This window comes from Hyla sarda, chromosome 2, assembly GCF_029499605.1.
Source record: "Hyla sarda isolate aHylSar1 chromosome 2, aHylSar1.hap1, whole genome shotgun sequence".
Taxonomy (NCBI): Eukaryota; Metazoa; Chordata; class Amphibia; order Anura; family Hylidae; genus Hyla; species Hyla sarda.
This window is the reverse complement of record NC_079190.1, coordinates 237,202,106-237,215,951: the sequence shown is the minus strand read 5'-3', so window position 1 is coordinate 237,215,951 and position 13,846 is coordinate 237,202,106. Positions and strand designations below refer to the sequence as shown.

Below are 13,846 nucleotides of genomic sequence, written 5' to 3'. Positions count from 1 at the left end.
ATTAGTTGAAATGGGTACCTGTAATTAGGATAAACTTCTATAATACAAATTGAAAAAAATATGGTAATGTAATGAACTTACTTCTTTAATAATTTAAGAGGGAATGAACTCGGTGGCATAAAGAATGGTTACAAATGTTTTAGAAAACCTTTATAAATTGTACTTTCAGACATTGCTAGCTAGACTCTCAATTACATGTATAATGAATATGATCATACATCCAAGAGTATAGGCAGCAATGCCTCTGTCAATTAACAATTCTTCTCTCCTATGCACTGTAACTCTGTTCTTCTCATTATCACATTAGTTATGGTTCCTTATAAAGGCTATGAATGTGCATAGCTGCTCAGTGTGGGCCCTTGTTCCTGAGTCGGCCTCTATACCATTTCCTGACCCGTTCTTGTTGAGTACCTGCTCTACTGACCGTGATACTAACAAAAAAAATAGCATTACCATGTAATGAAGTGAGGCTGAATTGTTTTATGAAAAGCATTAATGCACCCTAGGAGCACAGTGCTGTTCTGTAACTGGAGATCACTCCATTGAGCTTGATGAAGGCGTAGCAGAAGTTGACATGCTTGTAAAACGAATGTATTGACTGATAGGGTGCTTTGAATACAGCCACACAAGGCTTCTTATGTAGTAAGCAAATAATTGTTCCAAAGTTTAATCCTGTAAAAGAAAGAAATTAGAAATACAATTATTTACATGTACGAAACAATAATGATAATTTACTGTGTATGTTAAAGGGGAATGATATTGTTGTACAATAATACAGCACAAAACTGGTTCTAGATATTATGTATTGATACCCACTAGATGAAATGGCAAAGTTTTGAGCTTAAATTTAGTATCTGCTACTTTAGCATGTGCAACTCTATTTACTTTTAGGCCGGGTTCACACTACAGAATTTCTGACCGGAATTCCACTCAGGAAGCTAGACATGTAGGTGGATGGGTTTTCCATGAACTCATTCACACTGCAGAATTTTCTGGTTGGAATTTCCAATAAAAAATTCTGCCAAAACATTGAACCTGTTCAATGTTCTGGCGGAATTCCCTCTTCAGACATTGCCATCTGTGGGGACAACAATGTCTGCGCGGTGCTAGCACTGAATGATTCAGTTGGCACTGGCCACGCTCAGAAGCTCAGGACGGACGTTTTCTGTCCGTTGCTTGCAAGCGTGAACCCAGCCCTATAGCACCAACATATTCCACATATTTAGATTAAAATGACATTTACTGAGGTCACCTGACAACATCAAAGACACTGTTCAGTGAACTATCCTATCATTGTGTCTTTTGTACTGCTGCTCAAGTGTATTGAAAGCACGAGGGGGCAAGTAGCTTTATGTCCAGAAGTTTTTTGTCAAAATGATAGCAGTTGTGACCATAATTCTCCACATTGTCACATGTGCATACGTATATTTGTTGTAGTTTTGAAACCATGCTTGTTGACTAAAGGGTTACATAAAGAATATAATCTATAGTGCATGCTTAAAACTAAAAACTTTTCTCACAGTTTTCAGATTAAAACTATGCATAGCTACATGCCGCTGCACTTCTATCATTCAGGCCTCCATCGCTTTCACAGTTGAAACCGTAAAGATCAGATTATTATTGACATGTGGATTCTCTACTTACAACACCAACACCAAACTGTCAACATGAGGATAATGTGTAAAAACTGGAGGTCAAAAGACTTTTACCAGTTAGGCTCAGTTCACTTCTATCAGGCATCCGGCATAGTTTCCCTCCGGCAAGCACTGGAGGGAAACTGATGCTAGAACTGATCCCATTCATTTGATCCCATTCATGGGACAGTTCACAATCATCCAGTGTCTCAATTTTGATGCAGAATGGTTGGACATGCCGGAGGGTATCGGACAGGGGAACGCAGCTTATCTGCCATCCAGAAATAATGGACATCAGATGCCATACAACTGATGATAACTTGTCATCAGTTGTGGCATCAGTTGCGTCAAGATCTAGGCTACCGGACATATGTGAATCCAACCTTACAAACCTATACGTACAGCAATAGATACTCTAAAACAAGATGTTTCTGCATCTAAAGCTGTCCATACACATATCAATCCTCTCCAATCTGAACATTGTGCTGACATTTTTCACTAGAATTAATTTTATCATTTAGTTGACAGATTTCTGCAATGATCCCAGTAATTTAGTCCAATTTTTGTAAATATCATTGTATACATTCTGCCATAAAATATCTGATTACATAGAGTAAAACCTGAATGATTGATGACCAAAGGAATACATCTCCATCTATTGAGGTAATGGCTGTAGTCAATGGTTGAGTCAATTATTCTTCCATTGATGACAATAATATTCAGAAATATATTAAAATACAGAGTAATCTGGTGTTATAGAAGACATGGTAGATCAATGGTGGAACTCTAGCCTTGCAGCATTGGGGTCTTGGGTTTGAATCTCATCTGGGAAAAATCTTCTTGGAGCTTGTGTTACTAAGTGTAAGAGTAAATACACATGGCATTGCAGTGTGCACGACCCTGAAGCCACACAGAGTCCCTAAGGTTCTGTATCACAAGCCTTCAGGCACTTCATAAGACACTGTATAGTCCTCTAAACAATGTTTTTATGCAGAATATACAATTACATAATAAACCTGAAATCCTTGAAACAAGAAATCTTTAGACATAGCCATATAAAATTGAAGAGATACAGAGGTGCAGTATGTACCTTTATAATTTTATGTCACCAAATACAGATCTTTATTGCTGCTATATCCAGGAAGATTCATATCAATTTTGGGAATTTAAATTATGAAAATAAATGGGAACATGAATCTATCGCATAGAATGCAGGGTACAAGATAATTTATTTTAATGTTTATTGCATTTTTTAATAAACGGACACATATGTAATGCTATGTTCATATAACCCATTCAATATTTCCTATACCAATTTCTTAATACTTGATTATGTTTTTAATTTAATTTTATTATTTTTTCAAGCGATCCCTTTACTTATTATACACAGGTTCCTAAATATTCATGAAAAGGAGTATAGTTCATTGATCTGATAGTGAGCAGCAGATCATTTTAACAGCTATCCTAAAAGTAATCCATATCATCCATATCATTTCATCAATCATTTATCAATCTTTCATTTTATCAATCTATCATTTTATCTATCGCTTCATCTATCTACAATGTAAACCACATGTGTATGAAGTAAACCCATCAATGATCGGACCACGTGTCTACTACACAAAGTGTTTGCTGCTTTGCAGACCTTCACAGCTAGAAAACATGGTTTCAAGATGACGCATACCAGTGTCTCGGATCTATCAATTATTTCAGACAGTGGATTAAGGCTAGAGCCTGTTGTTGTGCTCTAAGTGTACGCCATCCCAGGGTATCATTACTTGACTTTTGGACCCTATTGTGTAAAACTTGCTGATTTCAGTAGCAATAATGAGCTGTTACTGGACCCTGTGACCCTGTGTAATAACCATCTAATGGGCACAATCAAACATCACATAGGTTTGTATATCTCTGCATGCAATGTCATTTATTTAGGGATCTTGGGAAAAAAACTTTTTTGTTTTCCAGTAATCTCCTTCCTTAAAAAAACAACAACAAAAATAACTGAAAATTTTATCTAAGTAGATGAATAGATTTTTGTTTTATTTTAGCCATGCTCTCCAACATATGTTTAGATTATAATGTCTCCATTATTTAATATCATTAGTATACTTGAATAAAAATTATTTTCTCCTATTAAACTTTAGATTTAGACTTTAGATTTTCTATTGAATGGGGTTGTTAAAATGACAAAAACATATCATGTACATAAATATATTAATAAAGTCTATGAATGTGTAAATATATAAAATAAGCGTTACCATATCTTAGCCAAGTTTGCAGACACTTTGACTTTATTATTTCTTTATGCAGTGTTTCCCGACCAGGGCGTCTGTAGCTGTTGCAAAAATACAACTCACAGCATGATATGGGAATGCTGGGAGTTTTAGTTTTGCAACAGCTGGAGGCACACTGGTTGGGAAACGCTGCCTTAATACAATGTATTTATGCACTATATAATATTAACTAACACAAAACCTATATGTAAATATATATATATATATATATATATATATATATATATATGCAAAAAACTGTATATATCAGAAAGATATATACATATATATATGTTTTTATTTTTTTATTTATTTAACATATGTTATGTGTATATATATATATATATATAGCATTTGTGCATATATATATATATATATATATATATCTTAAATATTGTAATGGAAGATATAAATGTCTAAGTATTATATAATTATATATATATATATATATATATGCTGGAGTTTAAACCTTATCATCTGTTACATGCTCTCATACTAATTATTAAAACCCTAATGCAATGCTTGTTCTGTTATAACCAATTTTCTATTAATTATGATTTCTTTGTGGGAAAAATATTTTAACTAGACCCTATTAGTTTTTAAAACTAAATGAAAAGTTCCATAAAAGGAAATAATTTTGACCCCCCCCCCCTTTTCTTAAAAAAAAAACCCAAGCGTAATCATTCTTTAAGCGAAAACACCTAGTAAATGTATAACGTGTTGATCTCCGAGTATTGATATGATGAAATAATCATCAAAGCTATATAAAAATTCATAATCTTAATTGTAAACAAATGTTTTCCTAAATTATTGATGTTTCATTCACTGTAAAAATATAAACCACATTTTCCTTATCTAAGTCCGGGAAATAACTTTAATATTTAAGTCACTCAAAAGTTCAAACACACATTAAAATTCACTGCATGCAAAGTCATGTCTGTTTTATTTATGATACACATATTACACTCATTAATTTATACACAAATACATAATACTAAATTAACAAATCTGTGATCTTTTGCCAAGGCTTTTTTTCCCCTGATGCGGATACCAGGTCAGTAACCGAAAATGGGTAAAATTAAGTTAACATTTCCAAATGGAAGTCAAGTGCCTCTAATAGGCTGTTGAGGTCTTTGTATTAAGGAATTAGATTTGCCTAGTGCTATCCACCCATGCTGGACTTCCAGACCACTGATAAATCCTGCAAATCTAATATTATATTAACTGCTGTTTTGCGACCAGATGCTGACAAGGGGTTTAAGGCTGTCCTTAGACTTTTGCTGTACTTCAAACCATACCCAATATCAGGCATCTCGATATGAAGAAATCTGCAAGACATGTATGTAACAAATAATGTCATTTACCTAACCACACACAAATCATTCACTTCTTAAACTAAGAGTCAAACCAGTATATGCTTTTTTATTTTTTACTACAGCTGGTGTATTTTACAAAGTTATCTGTACATATTTTCTAAATAATCAATATATAACAGTAAACTTAAAAGTAATCTTAAAATTTGAAATATAGGTACCACTAAAGCATATTCTTCAATAGTCACGTTGAATACATGTTGTATATATGCAGCCTTTTTTTCAGACACAGGGGTAAGGGAATAATATTTTAGCTTAGACCATGGCTATTTATAAAGCAAGTCAATGGAAGATAAGAATCACTCCCTCTACTGATCTTTTTAAAGCAAACTCATTGCCAAAGTGAAAAAACAGATCGATGTATTTTCAATGTACCTAACACTCCATCTTGAAAGCGCTGACAATCTACTTTAGTCATTCTTCACAGCCTTTGAAAAACAAACAAATCATCTCCTCACACTCTGGAAGATCCCATACATTGAGCACTGTCTTCACTTTACTAATCTAGGCATCTACAACTTATCTGCAGATTTTTTTTTTATTACGTAGCCCTCAAAAAAAAAAAAACTCACAAACATTTTACATCTCACAGGTCATAACATTTTTCAACAATCCACCAGCACTAACACACTTTAATCCTTTTACTTTTTATTAACAATAATTAGATTATTATAAAGCTTCTATTTTTTTCTTTTAAACATAACTGTGGAGGAATTAACAAAAACATATTTTTTTTACTGGTTGAATTTCACTTAAAAAAAACTTCCAATAAATACATAAAGCATGCAGTTTAAGAAATTTTAAATCCACTATACAGAATTATTTGAAATACTATGTAAATTTTCAAATCTGATTTGTATTTTCAACACATTATTGTAAAAACTAGTGTCATAATTCTTACTATATTACTTATTTTTTAAATTTCTTTTGTTTGTATTGTTGCTTCTTAACCAGGAGGAAAGGTCTATTAGAAGCAAAACACATACACTGGACTACCTTAGAAGTGACCGAGGTGATATTCTACGTTCTGACAAGGTTAAACAAATAAAACTTTCAATATGATCACAATGAAGGAACAACTGACCCTGTGTGATATGTTAAATATTTAAACAAAATTCTTCTTGTAAATTAATTTTCTTCATGTATGTAAACATTCTGTCTCATTTTATGACAAATAATGTGCAACTGGTAGTATTTACCAGTAGTAAAGGGCATATTGATGCAGTTAAATATTTTTGGCTTTGGGATCAAGAAGATTTTCAGTTTATTCCTCCGTCCTTATATAGGAATTTAAAAGAGAAAGTTCAAAGAGGGGAGATTTGACAGCTTTTGTATGCAGTCACTCGGTCTGTTTACATATCATACGTGTTTTAAACTTGTTATAATTCTTTAAGAAAAACGTTTTCTTAGGGTATGTGAAAATGGCAATTGTGGACTACCAGATCACAGAAGCTTAGTAGCTTTGAAACGTTACTATGAACTGTGATGTATATGATACATATAGAATCATTCTTCAGTTATTTTGGAGTCTGGTACTCGGGTAAGGACCCAAAGATGAGGCAAATGTTGTCATTTATGTTTCCATCTTTGACTGATGCACTTTGTTATCTGTTTAAGTCCCATAAAAACGCTTTGGATCTGAGATTAGGAATTTAGCACAGCACAAAAAACATAAACAACACTCCAGTGTGGACAACACTGTACTGTTTTTCTGGTCTTGTAACGCATAAGATCCTTATTGAATTGCTAAAAATGCTTTCTTTTTTAATACATTAAAATTAATGGGATCTGTAAAAAGTATTAACTTTTTTTATTTTTTTTTTAAACCCACAAGCGATTATGTGCCCTAACCATGACAGTATATATGGCAACAAAATTAAAATATGCCACTATGACTTATATATACTTTTATAGTATGCAAATAAATCATACCAGATTCTAAAAACCTTTTTGTGAACAATCTTTAGGATTCATGATTCAACATAAAAATTCTCATTGGAAGGTCTTTATGGTACGCTATGGCCTGCATCTACTATCCATGTCTTGTTTTTTTTTTTTTTTTTTTTTATTATTATCAACATTTTAACAACATATGTATCCTATACTAGTTAATTGCTAAGAGGAAGTTATACCATTCCAATCCTTATAGGCAAACTCTCAATGAAAGGCTCTTGAAGAAGAAATGCTTAATGGTATAAGAATTCGGGGTTTACTGTTATTAGAAACCAGGTGTTAAGGGAAGTGAATCAGGTTTTTTCTTAAGTACTGATGTTTGTTTTAATGTATGCAGTGTATGTAAATAATGTGTTGTTGTGTTGTGTGATGCCTTTCTATTTTTTGCTAATAAGTACTTTCACTGGAGGCTGTCATGTCTAATAACATCTGTGTGTGAATTACACAGACATAGAGAAGCTATATGGCACACACAGGACCTAAGAGATCGAGATGCCTCCCAACTCTATTTCCTTTGCTGGAGCCATGTATGCTGTGAACTGCACATGCTTTGCAGCTTGTGCATGTCATAGTTATAGTGTAGGCGTAGAGGGAAGTGGCCACCATCATGCAGAAGACCAGAATCCACTCCAGTAGGAGGCAGCTAGCTGAAGAAGCATGCTCATGCCTCTCAGCTGTCATCGAACCCTTCTAAATGTCCCAAGATCTTCAGTTAGGTTGTATACACAAGTCTTGTAAGCTGTGGGCTCATTTACTTGTAGACTACAAGATACCTGAACAGGACACCTGTGGGGCTGCTTTAAGTCAAGCTCGCACTAACCCTGGCAATTACTGGCTGCTAACTGCAGCTTACACCCACTGTAGTGACTTACATTGGAGATCACTCTTATACTGGTAATTTAACTGTTTAAATGCAGCAATCACAAGGTATGGCGGCATTAAAATGGTTAAAAAAACAAACATGATTAACAAAAAACCCCAACATATTTGGTATTTCCACATGTGATATTGTCCGAACTATTAAATTATTACATTTCTGATCAAAAAGAGCAATCTGCACAAAAGCGGTACAGATAAAACCTACGATTCCTTGTATAAAAAATTTTCAGCCCTCACACCGTAGAATGAAAAAAATGTATTTATAAACCCTGCATTGTCAGGTTTTGACCCCTAAGACTTTTTTATGTTCTTTAGTTTTTTAAATAGTAAAACAAAACAGTTATCATCTAAATTCATTTTCTTTGGCCCATCAAGTAAATTTAGCATACCCATTTTATATTACATAAAGTTAAGCAATTTCATTTGTATTTGAACAATGTTGCTACAAATAGCTACAAATAATAATACATTATATGGTAAAATAAAAAGTATAAAGATAATCAGTACAAAACAAAACACATTATGGGTCTTAGAAAGTGAAGTTGAAGGAAACATAAGCCAAAAATCTAAATTGGGGGTCAGTAAGGGGTTAATCACAAGGGAGATGGTGGTTCTTCACCTGCTAGCTTGTGGATTCACATGACCAATGATACCCTCTGACTTTGCTATCTTCTTGTATGGTGTGCTCCACCCTCTTCCCTGGCTGCTCTTACGGTACAAGCCTGCTTCCACCTCAGCTCTTCACTACTTTAGCCTACTGTAGTGATGATGGTGACTGTGGCAACCACTACATCCAGTTCTTCCTACTAAAGTACACTGCAATACATTAGTAATGCAGTGTACCATACAAGTAATCACTGAGTTAATTTCTCTAGGTAGAGTGAAAAAGGAATAAAAAAGCAATATTATCAAAAGAGTAAATTATGGGGGTACAGTTTTTGATCACTTTGCATCCCAGTAAAAATGGAATGAAAAACTGACAAAAAATCGGATCTATGCCAAACAGGTACCAATAAAACTGTAGCAAAAAAAAAAAAAAATATATATATATATATATATATATGGATTTAAGTTTTCATTTTTTTAAAGAAGTAGCAAAAATATATAAATTGCATATTGGTCTAATTGTACAGACCTACAGAAAAAAGATAATGTCAGTTTTACCCCCATGGTGAAAGGCATAAGAAAAGAAAAAATTGCTTAATTTTTTTCCTCCCCACAATATTTGGTTCCGCATTACATTTTGTGGCAAGTATGCTGGGAGGTGTGAGCATGGTGCAGGCAGTACCAGCATACGTCCTAGGGGGCTTGCTGAAAATATTGATGATGTTTTGCTCTTCACCAAACTTATATACAGTGGAGCAAAAAAGTATTTAGTCAGCCACCAATTGTGTAAGTTCTCCCACTTAAAAAGATGAGAGAGGCCTGTAATTCTCATCATAGGTATATCTCAAATATGTGACACATAATGAAAAAAAAAAAAACATAAAATAACATTGTCTGATTTTTAACCCCTTAACAACGCAGGACGAAATGCTTCGGCAATGCAGTGCTGTCGCGGTGATCCGATCATCCAGAACGGCAGACGGAGGTCCCCTCACCTGCCTCCGCTGCCTTCCACGGGTTTACTGCTCTGGTCTGAGATCAAGCAGACCAGACCAGAAGATGACCGATAACACTGTTCAGTGCTATGCCCTATGCATAGCACTGAACAGTATTAGCAATCAAATGATTGCTATAAATAGTCTCCTATGGGAACTATTAAAGTGTAAAAATAAAAGTAAAAAAAAGTAAAAAATAAAAGTAAAAAAATGTGAAAAATCCCCTCCCCCACTAAAAAATTTTATTGTCAGTTTTCCCCCATTTTACCCCCAAAAAGTGTAAACATTTTTTTATTAAACATATTTGGTATCGCCGCATGCATGAATATCCAAACTATTAAAATATAATGTTAATTATCCAGTACGGTGAACGGCGTGAACATAAAATTAAAAAGGCCAAAATTGCTGCTTTTGTATAACATTTTATTCCAAATAAAATTGATAAGAAATGTATTAAAAGTTTTATATATGCAAATGAAGTATAAAAAAAAGTACAGATCACGGCGCAAAAAATTAGCCCTCATACGCCGCTTAAAAAAAGTTATAGGTCAGCAAAATAGAGGTTTTAAACGCACTCTTTTGGTTAAAACCGCAAATTTGCGGTTTTCTTATCAATTTCCCCACACAAATAGTATTTTTTGGTTGCGCCATACATTTTATGGTAAAATGAGTGATGTCATTACAAAGGACAACTGGTCATGCAAAAATGAAGCCCTCATACTAGTCTGTAAATAAAAATATAAGAGAGTTATGATTTTTTAGAGGGCAAGGAGGAAAAAACGAAAATGTACGAATAAAATTTTCTAAGTCCTTAAGGCCCAAATGGGCTGAGTCCTTAAGAGGTTAAAGAATTTATTTGAAATTATAGTGGAAAATAAGTATTTGTTAACCTACCAACAAGCAAGATTTCTGTCTCTCACAGACGCGTAACTTCTTCTTTAAGACTCTCCTCTGTCCTCCACTTGTTACCTGTATTAATGGCACCTGTTTGAACTTGTTTTCTGCATAAAAGACACCTGTTCACAACCTCAAACAGTCACACTCCAAACTCCACAATAGCCAATACCAAAGAGCTGTCGAAGGACACCAGACACAAAATTGTAGACCTGCTCCAGGCTGGGAAGACTGAATCTGCAATGTGGAAGCAGCTTGGTGTGAAGAAATCAACTGTGGGAGCAATTATTAGAAAATGGAAGACATACAAGACCACTGATAATCTCCCTCGATCTGGGGCTCCACGCAAGATCTCACCCCGTGGTGTCAAAATGATCACAAGAACGGTGAGCAAAAATCCCAGAAGCACATGGGGGGACCTAGTGAATAACCTGCAGAGAGCTGGGACCAAAGTAACACTCATGTAGTGCCAGACGTGTCCCCCTGCTTAAGCCAGTACATGTCCGGGCCCGTCTAAAGTTTTCTAGAGAGCATTTGGATGATCCAGAAGAGTATTAGGAGAATGTCATATGGTTAGATGAAACCAAAGTAGAACTTTCTGGTAAAAATTCAACTTGTCATGTTTGGAGGAGAAAGAATGCTGAGTTGCATCCAAAGAACACAATACGTACTGTGACGCATGGGGGTGGTAACATCATGCTTTGGGGCTGTTTTTCTGCTAAGGGACCAGGATGACTGATCCATGTAAAGGAAAGAATGAATGGGGCCATGTATCATCAGATTTTGAGTGAAAACCTCATTCCATCAGCAAAGGCATTGAAGATGAAACGTGGCTGGGTCTTTCAGCATGACAATAATCCAAAACACACCGCCCAGGTAATGAAGGAGGGGCTTCGTAAGAAGCATTTCAAGGACCTGGAGTGACCTAGCCAGTCTCCAGATCTCAACCCCATAGAAAACCTTTGGAGGGAGTTGAAAGTCTGTGTTGCCCAGCGACAGCCCCAAAACATCACTGCTCTAGAGGAGATCTACATGGAGGAATGGGCCAAAATACCAACAATAGTGTGTAAAAACCTTGTGAAGACTTACATAAAACGTTTGACCTCTGTCATTGCCAACAAAGGGTATATAACAAAGTATTGAGATGAACTTTTGTTATTGACCAAATATTTATTTTCCACCATAATTTTCAAATACATTCTTTAAAAAATCAGACAATGTGATTTTATGGATTTTTTTTCCTCATTATGTCTCTCATAGTTGAGGTATACCTATGATGAAAATGACAGGCCTCTCTCACCTTTTTAAGTGGGAGAACTTGCACAATTGGTGGCTGACTAAATACTTTTTTGCCCCACTGTATACAGCACAGCAGCCATACCTCATTACGCAGGTAGGACACAATGAACACCAGCACAAGCACTGTTAAGATCAGGTGAGAGGAGGGAATAGGGGAAAATGGCATAGACACATATTCCTTATAGCACTTTTTGCATATGCTGAGAAAAAAAAAACTTGCTAGGGCAGGAGGCACTGCATGCTATAGGGCTATAAGTCAATGATGTCCAGCCTGTGGCTCTCCAACAGTTGCAGAACTACAACTCTCATCATGACATAACAAGCCAAAGGGAGGGAGGTGGCGGGGATAGAGAAAACCCTATATGTACTCTATACCTTACCTCGCTGCACACTTAAAGCGCTGAGTGTTCCCCAATTGGGCTGACATGGCATAATGAGAGTTGTGGATCTGCAACAGCTGCCCAGCCCCACATTAGAAAACACCCTCAGATAAATTCACTTAGGCTGAAGACACTGCCTGCTATAAGTGGAACATGCATGTTATTGTTGGCCATTCTGTTACATGCCAACCTTTTGTTGATGGGGCATGCTGGGACTTTTTTTTTTTGAGAGTCACAGGTTGGGGATTGCCCATTCACATACCTCCCAATGGAATTCTGCTGCACCATTTACACTACAGAAATTCTGAACCTAATCTCCATCAAAAAAATTAAACATGTTCAATCTTTAGGTGAAATCTGATCTGAAGAGCATTGCTATCTACTGACACAGTTCATTTTCAAGCGTCATAGTATGACTTGCTTTTCCTGCGCCTGCCAGATGGAATCTCTGCACAGAATATCTCTGGGTGGAGATTTCATAGTATGAATGAGCTCTAACACTAAATGAAGTGTGCAGCTAGGTAAGGTACAGGGTACATATACCTGTAGTTTTGCAACAGCTTACAAGCCACAGGTTAGGGGACACTGGTTTATTGTTTACTTTGTTGGAATCCAATTTTTTGATGATTCCCTTTGGGTGAATCAGTACTAGAGCAGGGATTCTTGCTTATGACTAGTGTTGCTCACGAATATTCGCAATTCGAATATAATTCGCGAATTTCGCGAATATAGCGCTATATATTCGTAATTACGAATATTCGTTTTTTTTTTTTTCTCTTCACAGTACACATCACAGTGATCATCCCTCTCTGCTTCCAGCTTGTGTGGTATAAAGAAGGCTCTAATACTACTGTGAGAGACTGGTGTGCGAAAATTCGCATATGCGAAAATTCGCATATGCTAATTTTCGCATATGCGAAGTTTCGCGAATGCTAATTTTGTATGGGCTAATATTCACATATGTTAATTTTCGTATACGCAAATTTTGCATATGCGAAAATAAAACGAAAATATAACGAATATGCGAATATTCGCGAATATATGACGAATATTCGTCCATATATTCGCGAATATTCGCGAATTCGAATATGGCCTATGCCGCTCAACACTACTTATGACAGAACTCTCTGCTGTACTGTAAGCAGCGATGCTTTATGCATCACTCTTTACTGTCTTTGGCCAAAGGGAGATAAGTGGCAATGCTATATGTAGCACTGTTCATGCCATACATTTGCTGGCCCTGGCACTCTGCACCTGACCCAGCAAATGTTGGTGCTCATTTTCTTAATGTTTTGGTGTTTGTAATTTTACTGGTGTATGTAATTTTTCACAGTATATGTATTATATTTGTTAAAAGGGCATCAACTTATCTAGTAGTGTAATATGCTACAGATTTTCTTCCTGCAAAATTCAGATGTAAAATCTACAGCGGTTCTGCCCTATGTGAATATACCCATGTGCCTGTATCAGCTGTTCACCACCATTGTGCAGACGTCAACACAATTGTGCTGCACAGTGGTCTTGAAGAAAACTTACTCCTGCCTCATTTTGCAAACAGCT

At 35.6% G+C, this 13,846-nt stretch overlaps 1 long non-coding RNA gene across 1 annotated transcript in view; it reads right to left on the bottom strand.

Moving 5' to 3' along the window:
- Positions 1-268: 268 nt before the first annotated feature.
- Positions 269-13,846, bottom strand: part of LOC130355886 (uncharacterized) — a 111,622-nt gene continuing 98,044 nt past the window's right edge. The window contains exon 3 of the long non-coding RNA XR_008888690.1: positions 269-672. This is a non-coding gene — a long non-coding RNA (uncharacterized LOC130355886). The remainder of the gene's footprint in view (positions 673-13,846) is intronic.